At 43.9% G+C, this 25457-nt stretch overlaps 1 protein-coding gene across 3 annotated transcripts in view; it reads right to left on the bottom strand.

Annotated features, from left to right (window-relative positions):
• Positions 1 to 24944, bottom strand: part of Pip5k1b (phosphatidylinositol-4-phosphate 5-kinase type 1 beta) — a 320487-nt gene extending 295543 nt beyond the window's left edge. For all 3 annotated transcript variants that reach the window (XM_045142359.1, XM_045142361.1, XM_004653147.3), the window contains exon 1: positions 24825 to 24944. The gene's annotated coding sequence lies outside the window, so the exon portion shown is untranslated. The remainder of the gene's footprint in view (positions 1 to 24824) is intronic.
• Positions 24945 to 25457: the final 513 nt, after the last annotated feature.

Genomic DNA, 25457 nt, shown 5'->3' with positions numbered 1-25457 from the left:
ATTTCCATATGGGCTTTAGGGATCAAATTCAGGTCCTCATTCTTACAAGGTAAGTACTTGACTGACTAAACTATCTCTCCAGTTCCTATACTTTTACTTTCCCAAATAAATTTATGATACAGCCTATAGTCAGAACCAAGTTATGCCATGCTTAGTCCACAGTCTGATTCAAAAGGCAGAATACCAAGAGACAGCCTAGTATAGATCTAGTTATGTCATTATTCTTACTGCCAGGCTAAGTAAACAATTCAGATTTTATTTTCATTATAGGTCCAATGTTAGTAACTCCAGATCCTTCTGCCATTTGACATATTATCACTGGACTATAATATCACTATTACCAAAAGAAGTTTTAATTAACATCTGAGGACTGTTCAATTAAATTCAAACCTTAAAGATTCCATAGGTGCTTAAAATGTTCACTGGCTGATTTCTGAGAAATTCTTACACTGTCTCTCAATAGCAGTACTAATTGAAGCATGAATCTTTGTGTGTCTGGCCTGGAGTTACACTCTCTACAAAGCATGGTAGGTTAGATCCACATAATAAGTGATGGACTTAATACTTAAAGAGTATCAGCTATTTTAAACCTATTCCTACTAATTGTCTTTAGTCTATCTGCATCTTTTTGTCTAAGTTTTATTTATTTGAGAGAATCAGAGAGAGAGAGAGACAGAGAGAATGGTTGTGCCAGGGCCTCTAGCCACGGCAAACAAACTCCAAATGCATGTGCCACCTTGTGCATCTGGCTTACATCGGTCCTGGGAAATTGAACCAAGGTTTGCAGGCAATTCAAGTCTGGCTTTGCAGGCAAATGCCTTAACCACTAAGCCATCCCTCCAGCCCCTATCTTCATTGGTATTCTTTCACAGATAAACATGAGTTTTACTTTCTTCAACAGACCTCCATATCTAAGATTCATCTCTAGAGATAAAAGCATGCTGATCTTATCATCCATGTTGAGGGTGTGTTTAAATCCTGAAATTCTCATCAGTCTTTAGCAAAATGTGTTTTTCCCCCCCTTGGCCTTTGGGGATAAGCAAAGAAAATTCTCCTTTATGGTGACCCCTTGGCTCAGATCTGCTTACTCACCCTTACTATAAAAGAGGTTATCCTGAGCATGACCTCTTTTTTGTAATTCCTATAAAATAAGTTCACTAATGTGTGTGCTATTTTGTTCTAAGGACCTCAAAGGCCATCATTCCAGCTGGCTTCACAACTTGCCTTTGATCTAGGTCAGGAGCCAGCACATAGATGCCCATACCACTGACTAACGAAGAAAAGAAGAAAGTCACGAAAGAGGCCAAGCCACTTGACCAGAGGTCACCAAAGTGTCAGCAGAGGAGTCAGATGGGTCAGAATCACTGCTTCTCTAACCAGAGCTCTCACTGTTTCCAAATTCAACACAGGCACGTGTATACACAATGTCACTTAGAAACCTGGGAAGTCTGACTTGAGATAAATTGGAGAAGAGCTGTCAAAAGATGTACTCTTCCTCTGAAGTTTAAAATAAGACAACAAGTGACAAGAACTGTGCTCTTGCTTTGAGGACCTTCTTGATACTTCAGTTTCTTTTGCCTTCATAGTTTTTTAACTTTACTTTTATTTATTTATTTGAGAGAGACAGAGTGTGAGTGAGTGAGCCAGGGCTTCTAGCCACTGCAAACTAACTCCAGACACATGCACCACCTTGTGCATCTGGCTTACATGGGAAATGGGGAATCAAACCCGGGTCCTTAGGCTTATGCAAGCAAGTGCCTTAACTGCGAAGCCATCTCTCCAGCCCCCTCACCTTCATATTTTTATGTTAGAAATAGATAGCTGCAAACATTTTCAATGCAGTCCAAGGTATATCAATTGATATAAACGCTACAGAACTTTTGAATGGTTCCCTTTTCCCCTGAATTCTTCTAAAGGGGAAACAAAAATAAGCAATAAAAAAAAAAAAAAAGCAGCAGCAGCTACGGCGTAGAAGGCACAGGAGCTGTTAGGGTGGGAGGAACACAGAGCAAGTGAGCGGGAAAAGATGTGGTCCCTGCTGTCAGGACTTGAGTCTGCTTGAAGAGATAAGCTGAGTGGCAATGAGAAGCTAGCCTCGAGGGAAAGCTCAAGGAGTTACCAGAAGGATGCCAAAGAGAGAGTACACTTGAGCAATTGCTTCTGGGAAAGTAGGTGTGCAACCAGTGAGGGCCGAAATACCCTCTGGGGCAACAGGATATGTACAGTATCATGAAAATAAGGGCAATAAATAAATAAAATACAAAAATCAGAGGCAGAAAATAGAAGGCAATTCAGCAAGAAAAAAAAAAAAAAAAGAGCCAGAGCCAACACTGGGGAAACTAAATTGCAAATAAAGATCAGGAAATGCTATTCTCTGTTGACAAACACTTTCAGGCATTTTACTTAGTTCTGTGACTTTAATAATATTTAATAATAATAATAATAAAATTGGCAAATGTCCTAACGCCACAGCTCCAATATGGCATCTGTCCTTAACTCTACCCTCCTTCCCACTTACAGGTCGCAGTCATATGTGTTCTCCTGACCTGCATGACTTCCCATAGACACTATGTCTGTAACAGCCACTGTCTCCCTCTTTTTACAGCCACACTCTACCTAGATATTCCATAGGCATCTCAAATCAGCATCCAAAGTGGGACTCAACATTACAGCCTTCTTGTGTCTTTCACCTCATTTCCACTGCCTCGTTTCAGCTGAGCATCTCCTCAGTCCTCCAAGCATTCAGCCAAAAGCCAAAGAATCCTCTATTCCTCTGCCTCTCAACATTCATATCTAAGCAGGTCACCAGGCCCTCAAAGTTCTCCACACACCCAAGCGTCAATCTGCTCACTCTCTTCTGCCCTCATTACTTTAATTCAGGCTCTAATCTATAATTGGCCTCCCTGTGCCCAGTTTCTTTTCCTTCAAATTCACCTTTCAAACTACACAGCTCATGTGACCAGCTTACAGTATGAGCTCATCGGTTATTCATGAAACTCTTCTAGGCGTGGCCTTACTGCCTATAGAAGGAAAGCTTGAGGCTCCTAGCTCAGCTGAGACAGGTATCCACGATGGGGCCCCAACACATCACACCATTATCTCTTTCCACCCATCTCCACACCATTTCTATATTGTATAGCTCTAAAATACTTAGAGGATAAATGCTATCAGGCCATGTATGTTGTGCCTAGTAGATTGTAAGGGCTTAAAATCTGGTAGCTTTTTTTTTTAAATTATTTATTTATTTGAGAGCGACAGACACAGAGAGAAAGACAGATAGAGGGAGAGAGAGAGAATGGGCGCGCCAGGGCTTCCAGCCTCTGCAAACGAACTCCAGACGCGTGCGCCCCCTTGTGCATCTGGTTAATGTGGGACCTGGGGAACCGAGCCTCGAACTGGGGTCCTTAGGCTTCACAGGCAAGCGCTTAACCACTAAGCCATCTCTCCAGCCCAAAATATGGTAGCTTTTGTCACTATAATACCATGTCCATGACAATAACAGAAGAGACAAATGATGACCAATAGTAACGAAATGCCAAACTAAGGACAGTCCTCTGGACTAAACGAAGGCATGTAAATATCTGAAGCAGGGACAAAATTAAAACTCTGGGTACAGATATTATACTTGAGCAAAGACTCTAAGGAAGCTGCTTGGGAAGTTGCTACAATAGCCCAAGCAAGGGAAGTTATGATATGAAAGGTAGTGAAGACTATCATTTTAAAACCAATGGCTGTGCAATCAAGGGGATGAGCAAAGTGAAAAAGTAAGTTGTGAATAGGGTAACACTGATGAAATCTCAGAAAATGGGGAGAAAGGTAGTCTGAGGTTGTAAAAGGATGACTGTGCAAGTGTAGATTCCTAACGGACATTTAACAAGGGTGTTCAAGAGCAGATGAGTCACAGAGAGAGAGAGAAAGTGAGTGAGGAATGAAGTTATTAAGCCATTTTAAATGTAATAGCCTCCCCAAAACATCAAGAGATGAAAAAAGACCAAAATCTGGCAGCAAACAGGCCCCTCACTAGGACAGGGACTTGAAGTAGTGAAAAGACTAAAAGTCAGCCTGGAAATAAAGATAGGGGAGAACTAGAAAATAAAGAAGTTATAGCTTACAAACAAATGAACTCATTTAGCAAATGGTCCCTGAAGGCCGTCTTTGTGCCGGGCACTGTTCTAAGCTCTGAGGACCTGGCCCTGGACAAGATAAAGTGGAAGTTGACATTTCAGAGACAGAAAGCAACAGATGAGCAAACCCACCCAGAGGCGATGTGCAGGAGTGTGGACCATCCCAAGCTGCGGCACGTGTGCGAGACACTCCACACTCAGTTCCAAAATGCTTCCAGAAGTCTCTTGACATATGTGGAAATGACTATTCCTTGTTTGCGGTTTGCACAAAAGGAAATGATGCATCGTGTTTACATTATAAACTGCCACTAGGAGGGTGAATTTCTGAGAAACTGTGAAACAAAATAACTAAGCCCAACTGTCCACATGCCTTCCAGGCTGACTTTCCATTTTGCTTTGTTTCTATAAACAAACGTAAAGTCAAGTCACATTTCAATCTTAGCTCTTAGCAGGAAAGACAGATCTCCTATTTGCTCTGTCTTCCATCTAGTTTCACTGCTCTATCTAAGCTATACATCTTAGGGAAAACAATAAAAGGGCAGAATTTAAAAATAGTTTGCCAAAGCAATGACTCAATTGTTTTTCTTCAATATAATAAATTTGTAAGCCAAAGGAGCATCTATTTCACATCACCACTTAAATATAGGTTAATATTTCATTATTCACCTCCCTCCTCTAATGCTTGGTTGCCAAAGAAGAGGAACATATGGAGAATTTCTCTAAGCAACTTCTCCAAGGGAGTGAGAAAGACTTAAAACTTAAATAACTTAAATACTGAAAGTCATAAATTGAAACACACCAAAATACGCCCCAGTTTTACCACTACAATTAAGTGAAATGAAAACGTCTACAAAATCTTGCTTTAGACCACATCAAGTATCAAAAACATCATACATATTTTATAAAAAGAAACAAAAGGGAAATTTGTCCATCTCAGCTTAAAAAAAGGTAGAACTCTGTGCACTTGAACAGCCCAAAACAGAACATAATAAAACACACTTGTCATCGGCCAGCCAATGAAGGGAAAGTGAAGGAAGTGGGTTTGCAGGCCCCAAGGGTCCTGAGGTCCTCTCTCAAAACCCCTTGAAAAAAATACCAATATTTGAAAGAATAGTATGCATACTTTGGGAAAGCACAGTTCAGATGACATGGTTGTCATCTGGTCCCCAAATCCACAAGAGACTCTCAAACCATGGATGGAGTGACTCTCATGCTTTGGGTCTCAAATGTCCCCCACAGGCTTATGGGTTTGAACACTTGACTATCACTTGGTGGCACCATTTGGGGGAGGTTATGGAACCTTTCAGACACGGGGTCTTGCCAGCTGATGTAGGATTCTAGGAGCAAGGCTTGAGATTGATAGCTCACTTCTTAGTCTAGTCTAGCCTTCTCTTTCCTGCTTGAGCCCTCTGAGAAGCTGCCTCCGCCAGCGGCCCTTTACCCCAGGCCTGCACAGCCGCGATGTTCCCCCGAGCCTTGATTTGAAATGAATCCTCTCTCCTTTAAGTTGCTTCCATCAGGTATTCTGTCACAATGACAAGAAAAATGAATTCAGAAGCTCACTTGTAAAAGCCATGGAGGTAGAATCCCCTTAAAAAATGAACAAAAAGAAAAAAATACATTCAGGAATAACAAAATGGGGCAGATTGGTATGGGTCAAAGAGCCTTACATATCTGAACAGATCCTAAATCAGAGATTATTCTATCCTGTGTAACCTTATAAAAAGTCAGAGAAAGATGTGACAACTTTGGGGAAGTTTTATATTTTAATAAATGGTCATAATACATGTAGGAACTTAAGGGAACACACAAACCTCTGCAAACAGGGAATTTATTCTAGAAGTATGACGCCCTACCCAAAGGGCCTGAGTAAGCACAAGTTCCCAGACTGATCTCTTTGCATTTTGAACTTATGTGGCCAATTAAGATGGGCAGACAAATGTCTCAATGACGCTCAGTCAGAAAGAAGGAACATTTTCAAACTGTTGTTTACCTGTGTTTAAGTGAAATTTGTTTCCTTTCTTAAACTATTTAGGGTTTTCTTACAATAAGTTGGTACAAACTTGGGTCAAACATGCTCAGTTTAAGGCTGTGGTTCATGGTTAAAAATTGCCACTACTGACTGGAGAGATGGCTCAGAGGTTAAGGTGTTGCCTGTAAAGTCAAAAAACCAGCGTATGATTGCCCAGTACCCATGTAAAGCCAGATGCCAAAGTAGCACATGCACTTGGAGTTCATGTGCAGGGGCAGGAGGCCCTGGTGCTCCCATTCTCTCTCTCTCTCTCTCTCTCTCTCTCCCCCTCCCTTCCTCCCTCCCTCCCTCCCCTCTGCTCTCTGTCTCTCTCTGCTTGCAAATAACTAAAGAAAAATACTTTTTTAAAAAAAAGATTGCCAATCCTGTGTGATGAAGAGGCCTTAAAAACCAGTTTCCTCCAAATCTAAGTTCTAGTAGATGGCTACTCTCCATGTCTCACCATGCCTTCTTGACAGAAATGGAAATGTTATGTGGCGAGCCTTCACATGCTCATTACCCCATTCCCTAGCCCTCTGGAACCACAGAAATGTGGAACAGCCCACAGGTGCAGGGTTAGAGTCATACTTCCTAAAGCACAGAGCCCTGCAATGGAAATAAAATTAACCTGGTATATCATGGCCAGTATTTATTGGTGCTCAGAGTTCAGGGAGAACATGCTAGAAAGTAACAGTATGTTTCATGTAGCATGGAAGTAGTGTTTCACTCAATTATTGCTTTGATCGTATGGATTATTTACATTTCTCTGTACATACTAGGTTACAACATAGAGCACATTTCTTTTTTTGATTTTTAAAAATATTTTATTTTTATTTGTTTATTTATTTGACAGAAGAAGAGGGGGGGGAGAGAGAGAGAGAATGGGCACACCAGGGCTTCCAACCACTGCAAACGAACTCTAGACGTGCCCCCTTGTGCATCTGGCTAACTTGGGTCCTGAGGAATCGAATCTGGGTCCTTTGGCTTTGCAGGCAAACGCCTTAACTGCTAAGCCATCCCTCCAGCCCAGTGATTTTTTTTAAGGGAATAAAAAGATGGGGAGATGGCTGAGCCAATAGTGAACACAGGCATGTCCCTGGGGCTCACTGGCCAGCCAGTCCTCACCTAATTGGCGAAGGCGGCTGGTGGGTTTTGTTTTTTGAGGTAGGGTCTCGCTCTAACCCAGGGTGATCTGGAATTCACTGTGTAGTCTCAGGGTGGCCTCAAACTCTCAGCGATCCTCCTACCTCTGCCTCCAAGTGCTGGGATTAAAGGCGTCACCACCACACCTGGCAGTGGATGATGTTCCTGAGAAATGACACTCAGAGATGCACACATGCACACACAGGTCTACACAAAAAAGAAGGGAAGGCAAGGATGGAAGGGAGGAAGAAAGGAAGCAGGGAGAAAGGAAAGAAGGGGAAAGGAGGAGGGAAGGAAGGAAGGAGAAAACAAGGGAAGGAGAGAGGGAGGGAAGGAAGAAAGAAAGAAAAGACCCAATGACTCTGCTTTAAGCACTGAAGGAAGCCTTTCTGTCCAGGACCATGACTGTAGGCACAGGGGCTACTGCACTGGGGTCTGGCATTGGAGGAGAGAGTGGGCTCAACTTCAAATACAGCAGGAGCAGGTGAGAACCAGGTTGGGGTGCAATGGCTGGAAAATTGCCAGTAAGAACTATCAGGGGCCAGGGAGATCCCAGCTAAACCAGACTGTTGATGAAGAGGAGAGGGTGACTAGACTAAGGGTTGTTGGAGGAAGGGGAAGGGATAAGATCCAGATACAGAGAATGGGGGCAGGATTCCTGCCAAGCCATCCCCATGTTCTTCACTAAGACTGGATTTCACAAGTGCCCAGGTGAGCCTAACAAGAGACTCTCAAGCCTGATTAGAATGTGACCAAAGATGATCTTGGACTCTGTCCTCTAGTTCAGTCTAGCTGGGAGTGGGGGGCACAGCAGAGTACACAAGGAGACCATGTGCAGCAGGGGCCACAGGGGACAGTGATTTCCCTGGGGAGCTAGGGGGACTTCAGTGGCGGTGCTGGGCCTGGAGGGGGTGCTCTGTTTCTAGAGGAAGGGAGTTGGGGAAGGACTTTGGAAGAGAGGCAAGGAGTGTGTGGAGTTTCCTACAGCCCTGCCAGCACTGGCTTTTATCATTTGTGTGTGTGTGTGTGTGTGTGTGTGGTTCTGGTTCTACCTGTGCTCTCTTGTGTTAACTAGTATTTGAGTATTGCTTGTTTTTTCTAGGTTCCTTATATGTGTGCTTTTCCTTTTCTTCAGCATGGAGGATTCTATCAAGTATTTTCTGTAGAGCTGGTTTTGTCTTCAAATACTCCTTTAACCTGCTTTTGTCATGGAATGTCCTTACTTCTCCATCTATTTGGATGGATAGCTTTGCAGGATAAAGTGACCTTGGTTGACAGTTGTTATCTTTCAGAACTTGGAATATATCACTCACCAAGCCCTTCTGGTTTTTAAAGTTTGTGTTGAATAATCTGCTGTAATCCTGATGGGCTTGCCTTTGTAGGTAACTTGATTTTTCTAACTACTTTCAATATTTTTTTCTTTGGTTTGTGTGTTTGGAAGTTTGATTATAATATGGCGAGGAGTTTTGTCTGGCTGGGGTTCTAAAGGCTTCCTGTATCTGTATTGGCACCTCTTTCCCATTTTGGGGGAAATTTTCTTCTGTGATTTTGTTGAAGACGCCTACTATGCCTCTGGAGTTGAATGCTTCTCCTTCTACTATGCCCTGAATTCTTATATTTGATCTTTTCATAGTGTCCCAAATATCTTGAAATTTCCACTCATACTTTTCTATAAGTATGTCTTTCTCTTTGTTGGACTGTATTAGATCTGCCACCTGGTCTTCTAGCTTAGATATTCTGTCCTCTCCTTCATCCCTTCTACTGGTGAGATTTTCTAAAGAGTTTTTTATTTCATTAACTGTGTTCTTCATTGCTAGTAATTCTGACTGGTTTTTCTTTATTATTTCTTTTTCCTTATTTATGTCTTGTATTGCCTTCTTTATTTCATTAAATTGGTATCCTGCGTCTTCTTTGATTTCCTCTTTGATTCCTTTGATTTCCTCTTTGATTTCTTCTTTGATTCCTTTGATTTGTTCTTTGACCTCTTTGAACATATTTACAATCATTCTTTTGAAATCTTTCTCAGGCATTTCCTCTAACTCATTGTCACTGGAGGTCATTTCTGATGCATTAATACTTTTAGGTGGATTTATATCATCTTGCTTTTTAGTGTTTCTTGTATTATAATGTATATATATTTGCATCTTGGATTAAGTTAATGCTTGGATTTTCTAGCTATCTGGGTATTCTTAGCTGTATCAATTGATTTGATGTTATATATCTTCAGGGTAGGAGCTTAAGGTGTTAGGTGTGGCTCTTAAGACTCTCAGAGTATCTACAAAGGTATTTGTAGGGGTTGAGCTTCCCTGCTATGGGAGTATTCAAGTAGGCTGAGTGGAATAAAATAAAGGTAGATTCTAAACTTTAACTAAACACTGGACACACTCAATCAAAAACAGCCCCAAGTATGTATGCAAGAGTAGTTATTATAATGACCAGATCCTCTATCAACAAAGAGGTTAAGATTTGTGGTCTGTTGAGGGATCCAAGTCAGCTTGTGACCAAGTGAGACCCTTCCCTGGTGCAATCCCAGTTACGTTGGATGATTGTGGTCTCAGTCAAGTTGCTGCCTGGGTCGTCGGGCTCCTAATCTGACTTCTGGAGCTGGGCACTGGCTTTTCATGCAGGGCAAACCAAGCCTGGCAAGTGTGGCCCTGCAGATCAGCACCCCCGCTGCTGGAACTGCTGCTGCTAAAGCTGCCACTGCTGGGTATGTCACCACTTAGAGCACATTTCTTACAGGGCACTGACTAGACTCTGTAATGGACTGAATGTTCCTGCTCCCCCAAAATTGATGTTGAAATCTAACCCCTAAATTGATGATAACAGACGATGTGGCCTTTGGAAGGTGATGAAGTCATAAAGCTGGAATGGGATTCGTGTCCTTCCGAAAGGTACTCAAAAAGCTCTCTCCCATCTTGCTGCCATGTAGACATGTGAGGAGGTGGCTATCTACAACCTGGAAGAGTGCTTCCCCCAAAGCCAAGCATGCCAGTGCCCTGATCTTCATTTAGCTTCCAGAACTGCCAGAAAAAAAAAAAAAAATCCTATTGTTTAGACACCACCCAGCCTGTGGTACTTCGTTCTAGCAGCCTTAGCTAAGGTGGTTATCTCTCACAGTCACTGTTCAGGGCAGGGAAGTCGTGGAATAGGAGCTAATGACCTTGTGAAGGCACTCCCCTTAAAATTTTAATTTCCATTACAGAGTAACTGACAAAGTCATGTGAGGAGATTATGTTAATTCATTTATCTATTATCCTTAAAAATACTTTATGGTGTTAGCCAGGACTTCATGCATACTAGCCAAGTGCTCTACCATTAAGCTATGTCTCCAGAACTCTTTTTACTTTTATTTTGAGGCAGGGTCTCAGTTGTTCAGGGTAGCCTTAAACTCATTCTGGAGCCCTAGCCGGCTTTAAATATACAACCCTCTTGCTTCTGCCTCCCAACTAACTTTGATTACATGTCTTTGCCACTAAGCCCAGCAGGGCAGGCCACTTAATATTTTCCAGTTCCACAGGATGCTACAATAGTGTGTCTTATTCCAATGTGAAAGCTACCTGGACCAACAACAAGAATGCTTTAGTCTTTATTTTCTCAACAATTGCCTGACTTTAAGGAAGCAAGTTATATTTTAGCTTTGTTCATTTGACTAAATGTTATATTTTCCTGGCTAGAGAGCTGGCTCCATGCATAAAGTGCTTGCTGCACAAACCCGAGTACCATTCAGTTTCCCAGAGCCCACAGAAAAGCACAGAGTCATCATGGCAGATGGAGACAGAAAAATTTCCTGGAAGCTCATGGACCAGCTAGCTGGCCAATTTTGGCTGTAAACAATGAGAATGAGAGACCTTGACTCAAACAAGGTGGAAGGTGGGGACCAATATCCAAAAGTTGTCTTCTGACCATATACACACACTGACCATGTACACGCACACACACATGCACATACACGTACACACACACACACACACACACACAAATGTTGTATTTTGTAATGGGAGCAAACAGACAAGCATTTGAATGTCATGTGATTGTATGGAATCTGTTGAGTACAAGACACATAACTGCCCACTAATGTCCAGAGCAAGTTAGAAGTAACTGGCTGTTTCCTTGAAGACCACAAGTGTTTGAGGACGGCCCCTATCAATTACATTTCCATCTGCTCTCAGGATCATAAGCGTCTCTGTCCTCTATATCCCTTGTGAAACTATCTTTCTGCTTGCTTCTACAATTATAATTTTCGAAAATATTTTTTATTTATTTATTTGCAAGGAGAGAAATAGAATGCCAGGGCCTCCTCCACTACAAACACACTCAAGGTGCATGTGCCACTTTGTGCATCTGCCTTTTATGTGGACACTGGGGAATTAAACTTTGGCTGGTTGGCTTAACAAGCAAGCACCTTTAACCACTGAAACATCTCTTCAGCCCTGTAATTTTCATTTTTATGAAGCAATATATACACATGGTTCAAAATTCAGAGGGGTTACAAAAGGTCTGTAATAAAAAACACTCCCTTCATCCCTGTCCCCAAAGAGCCAGTTCACGTTCTCAGAGGTAAACAAGAGTCACCAATGTCTTGGGTATTTTTCTAGAAAATACTAATTGGGTGCAATGTTTCTTGGGATAATTACTGCAATAACCATTTTAGAAAGATTAATCATGACAGCTGTCCATTAAGCACTAGAAAGTTGAAGAAAGTCCATGGGCAGCATTAACCATGTGAGGCTGTACATGCATAATATCTGTGCATTTCCTTCCTTTCCTGAATAAAAGACAGTTAAAAATATGAAAATACTAAATTTATCTACTTATTATTCAATGAAGTTTTTGTATGTGCCTGCTAAGGATGCAATAAGAAAAGAAGCTCATGACTTTGACCTTACCTTCCTGACACTTAAGGATTGGTGGAGGCACCCAGAGAAGCAAGTAATCACAGTGTTGGACCCCTCCCAGAAAGCAGATGGCCAGCCTTGTCTCATAGGGGTAGATGGAACAGGCCAACTTCCAAAGCAATCTTAGAACAGGAAAGTCATATGCTCAGCCAGTGGCAGAAACACTCCAGGGGAAGCCACATAGGGGCCTACAAGGAGGCTCAAAAGCTGTCCAGTGCTCAGCAGAAATGGGCAGGAAATAACATAGGGCAGACTGATGAACCCGCAACTGGAGGGGCAGGCAGGACTGGGACTGAGCAGGGCTCTGGAACCAAGTAAGTGATCTGGCTCCTTAAGTTTGTGCCTAGTTAAGAGGCTGAGGTAGATCCATGTGATTCTCCCTCACAACAGTTAACCTCCACGTCCACTGGACAGGATTTAGAATCACCAAGGAGACATGCCTCTGGATATGTCTGTGAAGATATTTTCAGAGGTTTAACCGAGAAGGGAAGATCCTCCCTGAACATGGGTGGTACAATTATACGGTCCGTGTTCCTGAACTGAATCAAAAGGAAGACGCAAGCTGAGTGCTAGCATTCCTACTCCTGACAACAGTCTCCATGTGACCGTCCACATCACACTCTCACTGACAAGCCTTCCCACATGAAACTGAGCCGAAATCAACCCTGCCTTCCTAAAGCTGCTTTTGTCAAATATGTCATCATAGCAACAAGAAACGTAACTAACTCATAGAATTGGTACCAAAAAGTGGGGTTGCTGTTCTGAGAAACCTGACTCGGAGGTTTGTAGGCCCTAGAATGTAAGCCAGGAGTGCTCAATCTTTTGACACTGTGACATGGTGCTGTCATTTATGCATGTGTCAGGTTGCGTCCATAGCTATCTTGGGATGTATGTAGCCCATGGTGCTACAGATTAGACATGCCTGCAGTAGAAACATAGTGTGATGGGGCCTTCAGGTAAGCGTTCAGAAGACTAGAACATCAACAAGAATGAAGCCAGTCGAGAACATGCCCTCTACTGGGCACCGAACTAGAGGCCATTCATGTTAGATTCTGGATAATCTGGGTGCTTTCAGCACATGCCCTGATAATTTGAGTGAAGCTGAACTCAAAAGTAATGACTAAAACAGACTGTGGTAACAATGGTTACTTCTCACTTCACTTACTAAGGTTTGCATGAGAGTTCCAAGTACAAACTTAGCAGTTTGGTGAGGAAAGGAATGGAAGTATACAGTTTTAGACAGGAAAGGAACAAACTGAACATCTATAATTGTTAAAAAAAAAAAAAAAGATTAATTTCAACTAAGGAGAAACCTCTCTCTTTCCCCACAAAGGTGCTAGCTTGTAAAAATGCAAATTCCGGGGCTGAGGAGACAGCTCAGTCAGTAAAATGACTGCCAGCCAAGCATGGGCACCAGAGTCTGGATCACTATCACCTACATAAAAGCCATGAACAGTGGCAAAATCCCAGGGCTGGAGCAGCAGAGATAGTAGGATCCCCAGAAGTTGCTGGTTAGCTAGTTTAGCCATGAAAGGGTCTCTTACTGAACCTGAAGTTTGTTGTTTGATGTGTGTGTGTGTGTGTGTGTGTGTGTGTGTGTGTGTGTGTGTTGGTGGCCTGGGGGGGGGGTGAATCCCCAGGCCAAACTGGAGTTTTTATCCTGTGCCCATGAGAACTATAGATTATAATTGCAAATATGGACCTATCTATATTCCAGGAAAACAAAACCATTAAAGTCAGTTGCTATTTGGAGGAACAAGCTCTTAGAGGCCATGCAATAGTACAAAAGCTTACCAACATGAAAAATCCTGGCAGCCAGAGTTGTCTGCCTCCATGGGGGCTTTGCTGACATTGGAGACAGAGGGATGGCCAGAAGTCTTAGGCCAGCTCCCATCACGTCAATCATGATGGCTACTGCATGGTTAGCAGAGAGCTACAGTGGATGCAGAGGCCCCCAGGGAGAGAAGAAGCCAGGCTAGGAGGGAACTGCAGAAATGACTGGAGGCAGATGGATGGGGGAGATATTTGGGGGGAACATCAATAGAAACTGGTGATGGTTTAGATTTGGTGAGTAGAAAGGATGGAGACAAGGAAGGCATCCAAATTTCTGTTCCTGCTAGCTGGCAGTTGTGCATCACAGAGCTGGGAAGCCTGCAAGAGTCTCAAGTATGGAGAAAAGGAATCATGATTATTCCTGTCTTGGAAATGTGGAGTCTGAAGTGTACTGTACTATGAGAACAATGCCAATTGCACAACCTACAGTTTGGAGAGAGATCTAGACTGTAGACCTAAATTATAGACTTACTTAAATCTTCTCTTTTAACACTCTTGGAAGTTCCACTCTGAAGTGCTATGGTACAGAACAGAAGAAGAGTGTTAGTTCTAAAATCAGAAAAGCCGTGGCAATAACATTAGCTGCCACCCCTTAGTAGCTCTTTGCTCATGAGCAAGTATGTTATCTGAATAATTTTCCATTTTCTTTTCTATCAGCAAGAATTCTGTGCCCCTCCCTTTTGCAGGCATGTAGGGAGGATAAAAAAAATAATACTTAAGAAATGCCTGAAATAGAGTAGGTTCTCAGCAAAGTCAGTCTCTTTGAAAACCAAGATTACACTGACGTGTTTTGGAATACCTCACAGCATTTGACATTGCCTTAATCCCTCCCCCCCCCCAAAAAAATCATTAATATCTATAGCATTGAACTGACCTGAAGTATTCTGAGAATTGTCAAAAAAAAAAAAACAACACAGTTTCAAGTCAGGCATGGTGGTAGTGCTTACAATCCCACTGCATAGGTAGCTCAAGAGTTCAAGGCCAGTCCAGGTGCAAGGAGAAAAGAAAAGGGAGGGGGAAAGGAAAACCACCTTTTCAATGCTTGGAGACAACATCTAGCTTTCAGTGTCTTTCCTCCTCTTGGCATCTATGGAAGAAAAATCTAAAAAGATGTCATGCTTGGAGCCAGAGTCGTACACCTCATCACCACGTACCATGAGTAATCACCACTGTTGATGGTCACTGACCATCACAGCTTTTATATATGCTACCAAAAGTCTTAGACATCCAATCCCATAGCAAAAATTTGTTCTCTTTTGAACTACACAATTGTGAGAAAAGCCAAGACTGGCAAAGAAAGAATTTTTGTTTTCCCCCAATTATTTCTGATGTGCAGACAGAAGGAACCCTCTCTACACACCTGAAGATTCACCTGAGAATGCAGAACACTCCAGGAGGCTGATGTTTCAAGCAACAGATCAGTACTTACTGTCAATATTGAATTGCATCACAATCACCTGGTGGTTAAGTGCGGAACCTAACCTCACCTTCACTGGTCCTGATTCTATCAGACTGGGTTGGAATAAAAGAATATGCAGTTCTCACAAGTCCCCAGGTGTTGCTGGGACCTATAAAGGATCACACTCTGATGACCACTGGCTTGGCTTCTTTTGCAGTATTAGAGTATTGAAATATCTAATGTTTATAGAAGAAACAGGTGAGGTTGGGAAACTACAAGTGCCAAAATATTTGCATTGAACATTAGCACAGTGTCTTAATTCAGAGTTATACATGTCAGTTAACTGGTTTTAGAGCCAATCCTAGCCAATTTGAAATGTGTTGGCTTGTGCTTAATAATTTCTACTATGTGTTGTCCACTATCCTGTGTATACATTTTACTTTTCTTTTGCTATGCCACAATGCCTGACAAGAGTAACTTAAGGAAGGAAGGATGTGTTTGACCCAGGATTTGAGAGTACAGTCCACCATGGCAGGGAAGGCATGGCAGCAAGAGCATCTCGCATCTAGGGAGATCAGGAGACAGAGAACAGGTGTGCTGGGGCTCAGTTTTCTCCTTTTCCATTTTCCTTCAGACCAGAAGTGATGCTGGTGGGACCAAAGGCATGTCTCTCAGGTGATTCTAAGCCACATTAAGTTGACAAACAAGACCAATTATTACACACACACACACACACACACAGACAGAGAGAGAGAGAGAGAGAGAGAGAGAGAGAGAGAATTATGATAAAGCTGGAACTCAGTGCCTCCCACATTCTAGGTAAGTATTCCACCAATGAGCCACATACCAAGCTCCCTCTCTTATTCCTTTTATAACCATGCCTAAGCAACTGCTTCCTCTTCCTGGAGGGTACTGAAAAACAAGCCAGGATCATGGTTATCAAAGAGTGGTCCTTGGACCAGCATGACCATCACCTGGGGACTTGTTAGAAAGGCAGATTCTCTCCCTCCACCCCAGATCGATCGAATCCAGAACATCATCATCCCAATGCAGCAGCCCTAACAACTGAATGGCGTAAGCCGAGCAGGCTCAACAACAGCTCATTTCATCCTTTAAAAAAATTTTTTTTTTGTTATTTTTATTTATTTGAGAGTGACACAGAGAGAGAAAGAGGCAGATAGAGAGAGAGAGAGAGAGAATGGGCACACCAGGGCCTCCAGCCACTGCAAACGAACTCCAGATGTGTATGCCCCCTTGTGCATCTGGCTAACGTGGGTCCTGGGGAATCAAGTCTCGAACCGGGGTCCTTAGGCTTCACAGGCAATTGCTTAACTGCTAAGCCATCTCTCCAGCCCTCATTTCATCTTTATAAGACAGAAGGGACTTATTCATTGAAACATTTACCTAGTGCCTAATATGGGACAGCTACCAAACAGTGCTAAGAAAGCATGTCTGAGTGTGTAGTCTTGTGTTGAGAAGCTTAGGTAAAAGTAACGGGGAAAATTTTGAAAATCAAGTAAAACTGTGCAAGTATCCAATGTGACGAGTGAACACAACTTCCTAAAGGAAGAGGTCGCTTTAGGCTAGATGAGCAGAAAAGACCAAGAAGGTTGTCATATTTAAACTGACATGAGAGAAGTTTTAAGTCTACTCTCATCTATGACCCAGAAGCCAAGCTCACTATCAAGCCATACTGGAGTTTGAATCATACAAGAGATAAATATGATCAAAACATTTTATACACATACGAAATTGTCAAAAATATAATTTAAAATATGTTTACCAGACACTTTAAAAGATAAATAAAAATTTACATATATATATGTGTGTGTGTATGTATGTATGTGTATGTATACATATACATATACATATATGTATATGTGTATGTGTGTGCTTTTATATATATATATATATATATATATATATACATACATGGAGGCAGGGTCTCACTCTAGCCCAGGCTGACCTGGACCTTACTCTTTAGTCTCAGGCTGGACTCAGACTCACAGTGATCCTCCTACTTCTGCTTCCCAAGTGCTGGGATTAAAGGTGTGTGCCACAATGCCCAGCTTATATTATTCTTTTTACTAATAAAATAAAATTATTCTTCTTTAATATTTTTATTTATTTGAGAAAGAGAGAGAGAACATGGGCATGGGCATGCCAAGGCCTCTCACTGCAGCAAATGAACTCCAGATGAATGCACCACTTTGTGCATCTCGCTTTGTATGAGTACTGGGGTATTAAACCCTGGATGGCAGGCTTTACAAGCAAGTTCCTTTAACCATTGAGCCATCATCCCAGTCCAGAAATTCTTATCCTTAAATATGTTAGTTTAAATAAGGTTGAAAAACCAAATAATAAATAAAATATTGGAATCTACTGAATAAATACTATTTCTAATAAAAGGAGACACTATAAACTCTTAGTCTGCTTTACATTTTTTAGACCTCTCAGCCATCTTGACTTGCTGCTTGACATTTCTGAAATCACTCAAGAAATAATAGAATCATGAATTACAAAACATCTATGACTTTGAGTATTAATTTGGATGTGTAAGTTATTCGTACAGGTTTTTTAAGTTATCACCATTTGCCACAATGTTAGCTTCCAGGAGTATAAACAAAAATAAGTAAAGATGCCTAACCTTTTTCACAGACCAGTGTTTACCAAACACCTACAATGTGCCTCCCACTCCCCCAGGGAGATGACAGTATTCCATTTTCGTTACTGCTGCTTTAATTTCCTCCCTATATTACTAAGTGGTCATGAAAGTGGGCATAATTTGAAGAAAAAAAAGTTGTGAATTAAGCCTTGAAAACTCATCATGCAACACATCCAATCCAATGCATTTCTTGTGCCACTCTACCTGCGAAGCAAAGCAACACATTTCTATGGCTAGCTGTAACTGCATCCTACTCCCCAAACTCCTTGCTCAGCATCACTGTGTGGAGAAGGTTTAAACAACACCTTTCCCCTTTCCTCTTCCTTTCCTTCCTTTCTTCCTTCCTCTCTCCCTCCCTTTCTTTCATTTTCTTTCTTTCTTTCCTTGCCCTTACAAAGTCGAAGAACTTTCTTTCTCCAAACACTAGTTCCAAGTCAAGATGATTATATTCCTTAGGCTCCCAGCACCTGCAATTTGAATCTTTGCCTGACCCTCCATGAGCTGACATGCACAGCCACTCGTAGGGTGACAACATAACATTCAGTGCTTTCAATGTCACTGCAATTTCAGAACTGGGTTTCTAAAAATATTCGGGAAAGAAGACCAGAGAACTTAGTAGTCACCCACTGTGCAAATGCCCACAAACACGCCGCTCGTGGATTGCTGATCTGTGGCCATAGACAAGAAGACACATGCTTCATGTGGTGTGCATCCCATACAAGTTTAACTAAAGTAATGATACTTTGCAGCTGATGGAATAAGCAACCACATATGTCCCAAGTTCTCCCAAGAGGAAGCTAATTTGGATGGAATTCCTGTGTTCTGTGGTGACTTCATCACCTCTGTATGCTTCTGCTGAAGCTATGTACAGGAAGATGAATTGGAGAATAAATTGTACCAAATCAAGGCTAGCCTAATCTTTTACTTTTGAGAGAACTTAACCAAATAAAACTCATCAATGGCAGCCCGGTGTTCATGGCACAGCACTCCTCCAAATTTCACTTAAAGAATAAGCTTACAGATGACTTGTTAATTAAAAGACAGCTTAAAAAATGCTAAGTTTCTTCTCTCCCAGTTTGCCTTGCTTTTAGAGGAAACACCTCCTGCTTCCCAGATAAGAACACGAGTGAACATGATGTACAATTCTAACTGGGCAGCTCCTAAAGAAATCAAAGGGCTCCTTGCAACTCCAGTCAATGCACTTGAAACAAAACAAAACAAAACAAAAATTTTTTTTTTGCAACAAATACATTTGGGACTTGATGTTTTTTGGAGTAACAATAATGAAGGTTCTAACCACAAAAAAAAAAAAAAAACCACAACGTTTTTTCTAGGATATTAAATGTTTTAAAATACCATTTAACAGATGTATAAGTAAAATGCAAATTTAATACAAGTATATGTATGATTCTACTGGCTGGATGACAAGGCTTTAGCTGTATTTACAGGGAAGAGAAGCTTAGATAACCTCATGTATTTGTGTTTCTATTCAAACAAGTCCCTTTCTTTAAGCTGTGGTTGGAGCAAAGTAGTAATTGTGAGTTTGCTGGTGCAGTAGTCAAGAACATGACAGTGAATGGATGAGAATGGACCCATTTTCTCAACAGTGGCATTTACTTGGACAAGAACTGTTAAAATTTATATATATATATCCATTTTAAAACATATCTACTCTGTAATAATTGCTGGCAAATGGAAGTTTTCTGTTAACCTCCATGACTGCAAAAAGTGCAAACTATGTCTTCATCATAAACTTCTGGCACCACTTTGAATAGAAATCTCCACAGTTGCTCTGGGCTTCTCTCCATCACCTTAGTGAGCATGAGCAGATCAGCCACCTCCATTCCTTTCAGTTTCCTTACTTATAAAAGCTTGATCTCAGGGACTGGGGAAATGTCTCCGTGGGTAAACTGCTTGCTGTGCAACCATGAAGACCTGAATTTGAAAACACAGCCCCCACATAAGAACACTGGGAGCCTGCAGTTCTAGCACCAGGCAATGGAGACAGGCGGATCTCTAGGGCCTGCTCGCTTGCTGCTCTATCTATCAGGGTTGACAAGTTCTAGGTTCAGGAAGAGGCCCTGTCTCAAAACATAAGGTGGAGAGCAACTGAGGAGAACATCCAACATCAACCTCTGACTTCTACTTGCACACACACATGCACGAGCACCCCCCACACACATCTAGGTAGCCCACACACATATGTGCACACATACACACATACAGTAAACAGACACACATATGCCAAAAGGTGTATCTCTAAACAAGTCAATGTTAATATTTAAGTTCTTTATCAGAAGGAAACACACCTCAACCCCTGCTAATAATACTTGAGATCCATTGTTTTCGGTGCCAGCATTTGTCTGCATATAGGAAGGAGTGGTGGCACAAGCGAGCAAAGGATTCTTAAAGGGAACAGAAACTGGGTTGGCTTTGCTAATTAGGTTCCCCCTCTGAAACCACGAAGCCAGTATTAGCATTTACTTCTATTTCTCTCAATACCACTGAATAAAAAGGAATGGCTGGTTTCTCCATCACCAGACATGCCCTTTCATAAAATGGCACAAGCCTATGAGGGGAGCTCCTGAAAAGAAGGGCCCTGGAGAGGGTGGGATGAAGCTTAACCTTAAAAATATTTTTGGCTCTGACCTGTAACTCCCAGTTCCAGAACTGGGTTGCTACCTACAATGCACTGTTGATTGGAGAGACCTGGCAGATCCCCCAAACAAGACATCCTTCTGTCAAAGCACTTGATTACCCACCTGAGGTAAAAGGTAAGCCCCTATTGCTGAAGACACCATATGCTGCTGACACAGGACATGGAGAAACCCAGCTGGAATCTGGAAGAGAGCCGGCCCCCAAGACAGTTAGCCTGACTAGTGCTGGAAAGTGCTATATAAGCTACTGGGGGAAAGTGGCCAACTGTGTGAGCAAGCAGGGATCTAAGCTACTCAGAAGCAACCATGCTGACAAGAAGTACACACCAGTGCAGTGGTGGCACACAGCTTTGATGAGTAACTGGTAGTTTTCTGATTGGCTAAGAGATCTGCTCAGTGGAAAGAACCCATATCTGGAACTGGGAACCAGGTATGAATCCTATGGAGACAAAGATTATGCTCTCCAATGTCAAGCTCAAACTAGTCTAGCTAAAAGAGGGGTTACATCCATCAAACTCTCCCTAGATTAATGTTTATCCCATTTAAGCTATGCTGACTTCACTCTCCAATGGAGAATCTGTTCTTTTTAGAAAGTAGTGAGACCCGAAGAGATAAACCACCCCTTACATCTCAGTCAAGGCCCAGTCAAAGAAACCACAGAGGAAGTGGGGAGAAGAGCAAGAGTGCTGCTTCCATGGTGAGCCTGACACTCAGTGCCAGGGTGAAGGAGACAGACCCTGAAGATACTCAACACCTACCAAAGCAGAAGAGGGGATGAAAAGATTGTAAGAGCCACAGAGGTTGGGCCATCATACCAGAGGCATTGACCACCACGCAAATGACTGCTGCTCTCACAATGCATAACTTACAACCCCATGGGGAATAACAGCAACCCCACTGAGGAGAGCACCCAACGGAATGGGGGCAGGGAGAAGGGAAAGGATAGTACCACCACGTGATATATCCATAGTAAGTATGTCCATAATAAAAAAAATGATATGAACCAATTTTTAGAACGTGTCTTTTAGCCAGCTATACATCACCAATAGTTAAGAGGGAAATAAGCATGACGTAGCTGACATGAGTCTACTGTCTAAAGGAAGGAAAAAAAGACCCCCTTTATGTCATGAACTCAGGAAACAACAGCAGTGATCAACAATAGGCTCCTGTACCTAACCCTTCAGTAGGCACACCTCTCATAGGTAAATTATGCTCTGTGCTGGCAATTTACACATGAAACAATGTCTATGTTTAGTAACATTGGTTTCCTTGTGAATGATTTCATTAACCTTCATTAATTCAACAGCTATTTGGCTTTTGTTTGTTTTGCTTGAGGCAGGGTTTCACTTTAGCCCAGGCTGACCCAAACTCCTAACAATCCTCATGCCCCCCCTCCCCCCCCTTCCCAAGTGCTAGGATTATAGGCGTGTGCCGCCACACCCTCCAGCAGCTGTTTGGGGAGGGGTATTTACTACATACAAACTACAAGGAGAACAAAAAAAGAATGTTAAGGTGTGAGTTTACCATTGAGTATTCAACCAACACATATCTGAGCATACTTCTCTTGGAAGATTTTCAAGTCAAACAGAAACACTAAACACAGACTCAAAGCTAACTCACTCTTGCAGTTTTCTTTCTCCAAGCGGCTTGTGGTGAGAGTTGGGAGAAGTAAAGCTGAAATGGGTAATTAGCAAAATCCCTTTCTTGATACAGGGTAAGAAGTTTTCCTTCTTCTAAAGGAAATGATACGTTGGATCCCAAATACATTGCTCAACATTACAGAATGTTAAAGCTCCAGGCTGGGAAGATGGTTCAGCAGTTAAGGCATTGCTTGCAAAGCCTGACTGCCTGGATTCAATTCCCCAGTACCCATGTGAAGACAGATGCACAAGGTGGCACATGTTTCTGGAGTTTATTTGCAGTGGCATTCATTTGCAGGCCCTGGTGTACTCATATGTGCTTTAATTCTCTATTTAACTCTCTCTCTGTCTCAAATAAAAAAAATATTTTAAAATGTTAAAGCTAGGAAAAGAAACAATCTATGTCTTGTTTTGCATGAGAAAGCTTTGGATCTTGAGGTGCTATGACTTGACATGAATGTGCTCAAACTGGAACCCAGGTCACTGACCAGCATCCTGCACACGCTCATGATCTCAAATGGAAGGTAGTAGAAAACAGGAAACAATGAACTAACTCTCAGAAGCCAAGGTGAATGCTCTCCTGTAAACTCCACCATGGAAAACTCCCATTATTTGTCTGGTTCCGGGTCTCCTCATCTGTAAAACGTGAACAGCATTTCACAATGTGACCATACTGATCACAATAAATGCAGAGACAACGCTGGCCATTAAAAAAGGAAGAAACTTACTCAAGTACAGAGCTGGCTGTGGGGGTTATGAACAGCAAACCTGGCCATAATTCTAATACCAACCACATCTTACCTGGATAAATGCTGGCTCTGGGTCTCCTATCCCCCTGTAACTGTGTGGCCATCAGCCTTGCCCTGCCTGCCTCAGCAATGATTGGAATGAGATGAGAATACTGGAAAGCATTTAAGAATCGCAAGACGCGGATGCAAATGTAAAACACTATTATTTCATCCCTGAAGTCATGTTACTTTGGACAAAAATGTACTTGGTTGTCTCAGTCAGCACTGTTAAGCTTTGCTTCCCAGTTAAGACATCCCACTTCAGATACAGATTTACCACTTTTCTCAGCAGTGCTCAAGGGTCTCTTCTACTGTACACCTAACCCACCATTTTCCTACAGCTCAGAGACCCTACAGGACACTTGAGACTCAATCTTGAACTTGGCTGAGTGCCCCCCCCAGGGGGTTCCTGGAAATGCTGGGAGTGCTCTGACAAAAGCTTCCATCATCCCTCTTTACTTCATCACACTGGAGTCCTAAGGAAAAGCAATCCTTGGACTTTTCACCACTCAACAACTGCAAAAACATTTCAGCCTCTCCACTGAACAAGAGGGATGACTCCAGTGCCTCAGCAGAGAGACAGAGAGCTCTGCAAACAAGCTCCAGAGAACTAACTTGGGACTCCCTCTTGCTTCTGATCAACCCGTTCTGAGTCCTTCCCCCCCCCCCACAGTCCCTTAAGGATCATTATTAGCCTTAAAGCTAGGGCCCCCAGCGGGCTGAGCTCTATCTAGAGGCAGAGTCAGGAGTATAGCTTGGGGTCTGCCACACATTCCCTTTCCATAGCAGCACAGCCAGCACTTCCTTGTTGAGTGTCCTGAGTTCAGTCGATTTGATGAAGAAAAAACCAAAAACAACTCACCAGCTTACCCAAACAACTTTTCCAGAACAGTTTTCTACCCAAGTATGTAGCGCACCACAGATGAGACAGCTGGGGGCGTGGGGGGGGGGTTAGTATGAAAAATGAGAACGTGTTCATGTGCATAGATGAGAGATAAGCAGACGTTTGTTGCCTTCCAATCTGACAACTCCGGCGTGGCAAATCCCACCCTGGCACTCTCCCTTCTCCTGGCCCCACACTCGCAGCCCTTCCCCCACCTCCCCGGCCCAGATGTTGAAGCTGGAGCGTCACGTTGACAGGGCTGGTGGGAAGCCGGGGACCCAGTGGGCACCTGTTCCATCCGGCGGGTTCCGGCTCCACAAACCTCCAGGACGAAGACCAGGAGCCCCTCCGTTGATCCCAGAGACGCCTAACTACTTCGCCGCTGTTTAGTAGCGGGGGACAGCGGCGGGGACACCCCTCCCGCTGCCGCCAAACTCCGCGGCCTCCCCCCGCCACACACACACAACCTCCAACCCCCGCCAAGAAGAGGCGGCGGCTCCGACTCCAGTGACCCAGCATGGTCACCGAGTGTCACTGCGGTCTGCAGGGAAGGATGGGGCTGGCGAGCCGGTGGGTGCCCACGGGAAGGGCGCAACTGTAGCCACCCCACCCCCAGGATTGAAGGGTCCCGCTTCGTGGGCCACGGGCGCCCCCACCACGTCGGCCCGTGACAAAGGCAGAGCGGCGCGGCGGCCAGGTCTCGGCGGGGACCCGGGAGCCCCCCGCGCCCGCCGCTCGCGAAGGTCTGGGCGGGAGGAGCCGGGATACGCGCAGGAAACTTACCGGGCCGGCATCGGCGGCGAGACCAGTTGCGCCACAGCCTTCAAGTGGCCGCGCGATGTGGTGGCTGTCTCCCCCCGGGCTGGCGCAGGGGTGGGGGGGACACGGCAGGTGCCGGGGCTGGATCCTCGGGGCCAAACTCGGCCGGGACGCGCGGCGGCGGGGGCGCGCGGTGGCGAGTGTGCAGCGCGCGCACGCCGCAGCCGGGGTGTGTGTGTTTGTGTGTGTATGTGTGCGTGTGTGCGCGTGTGTCCCCGCGGTCCCCTTCCTTCCCCGCCAGTCCAGCGGCCACTCGGAGCTGCGAAACGGTCACCGGGACCCCGCAGCTCGGAGGCGGCCGGCGGGCGGTCGCGGAACAGCTCGGGCGTAGCGAGTTTGGGGACGGAGGTCGAGGAGCCGCGGCGCTGTCCCCTTCCCCACGCCCCCCAGTGCAGCCACTCCCGGGCTCGGGTCCCTGCGCGCGGCGCGCCGGCCGGCCGGAGTGAGAGCGGGGCGCGGGGCGAGCAGGCGCGCGGCGGCTACGGCGGCGGCGGCTCCCTCCCTCCCCTCCCCGAGGCGCAGGCCCCGCCCGCCGGCCGCCCAGGCTCGTCGCCGGCCCTCCCCCTCCTCCATCCCGCACGCCCTGCAGGGACGTCG

The sequence above is a fragment of the Jaculus jaculus genome, chromosome 1, assembly GCF_020740685.1.
Source record: "Jaculus jaculus isolate mJacJac1 chromosome 1, mJacJac1.mat.Y.cur, whole genome shotgun sequence".
Classification (NCBI taxonomy): Eukaryota; Metazoa; Chordata; class Mammalia; order Rodentia; family Dipodidae; genus Jaculus; species Jaculus jaculus.
The sequence above is the reverse complement of the archived record's forward strand: the minus strand, read 5'-3'. Positions and strand labels throughout refer to the sequence as shown.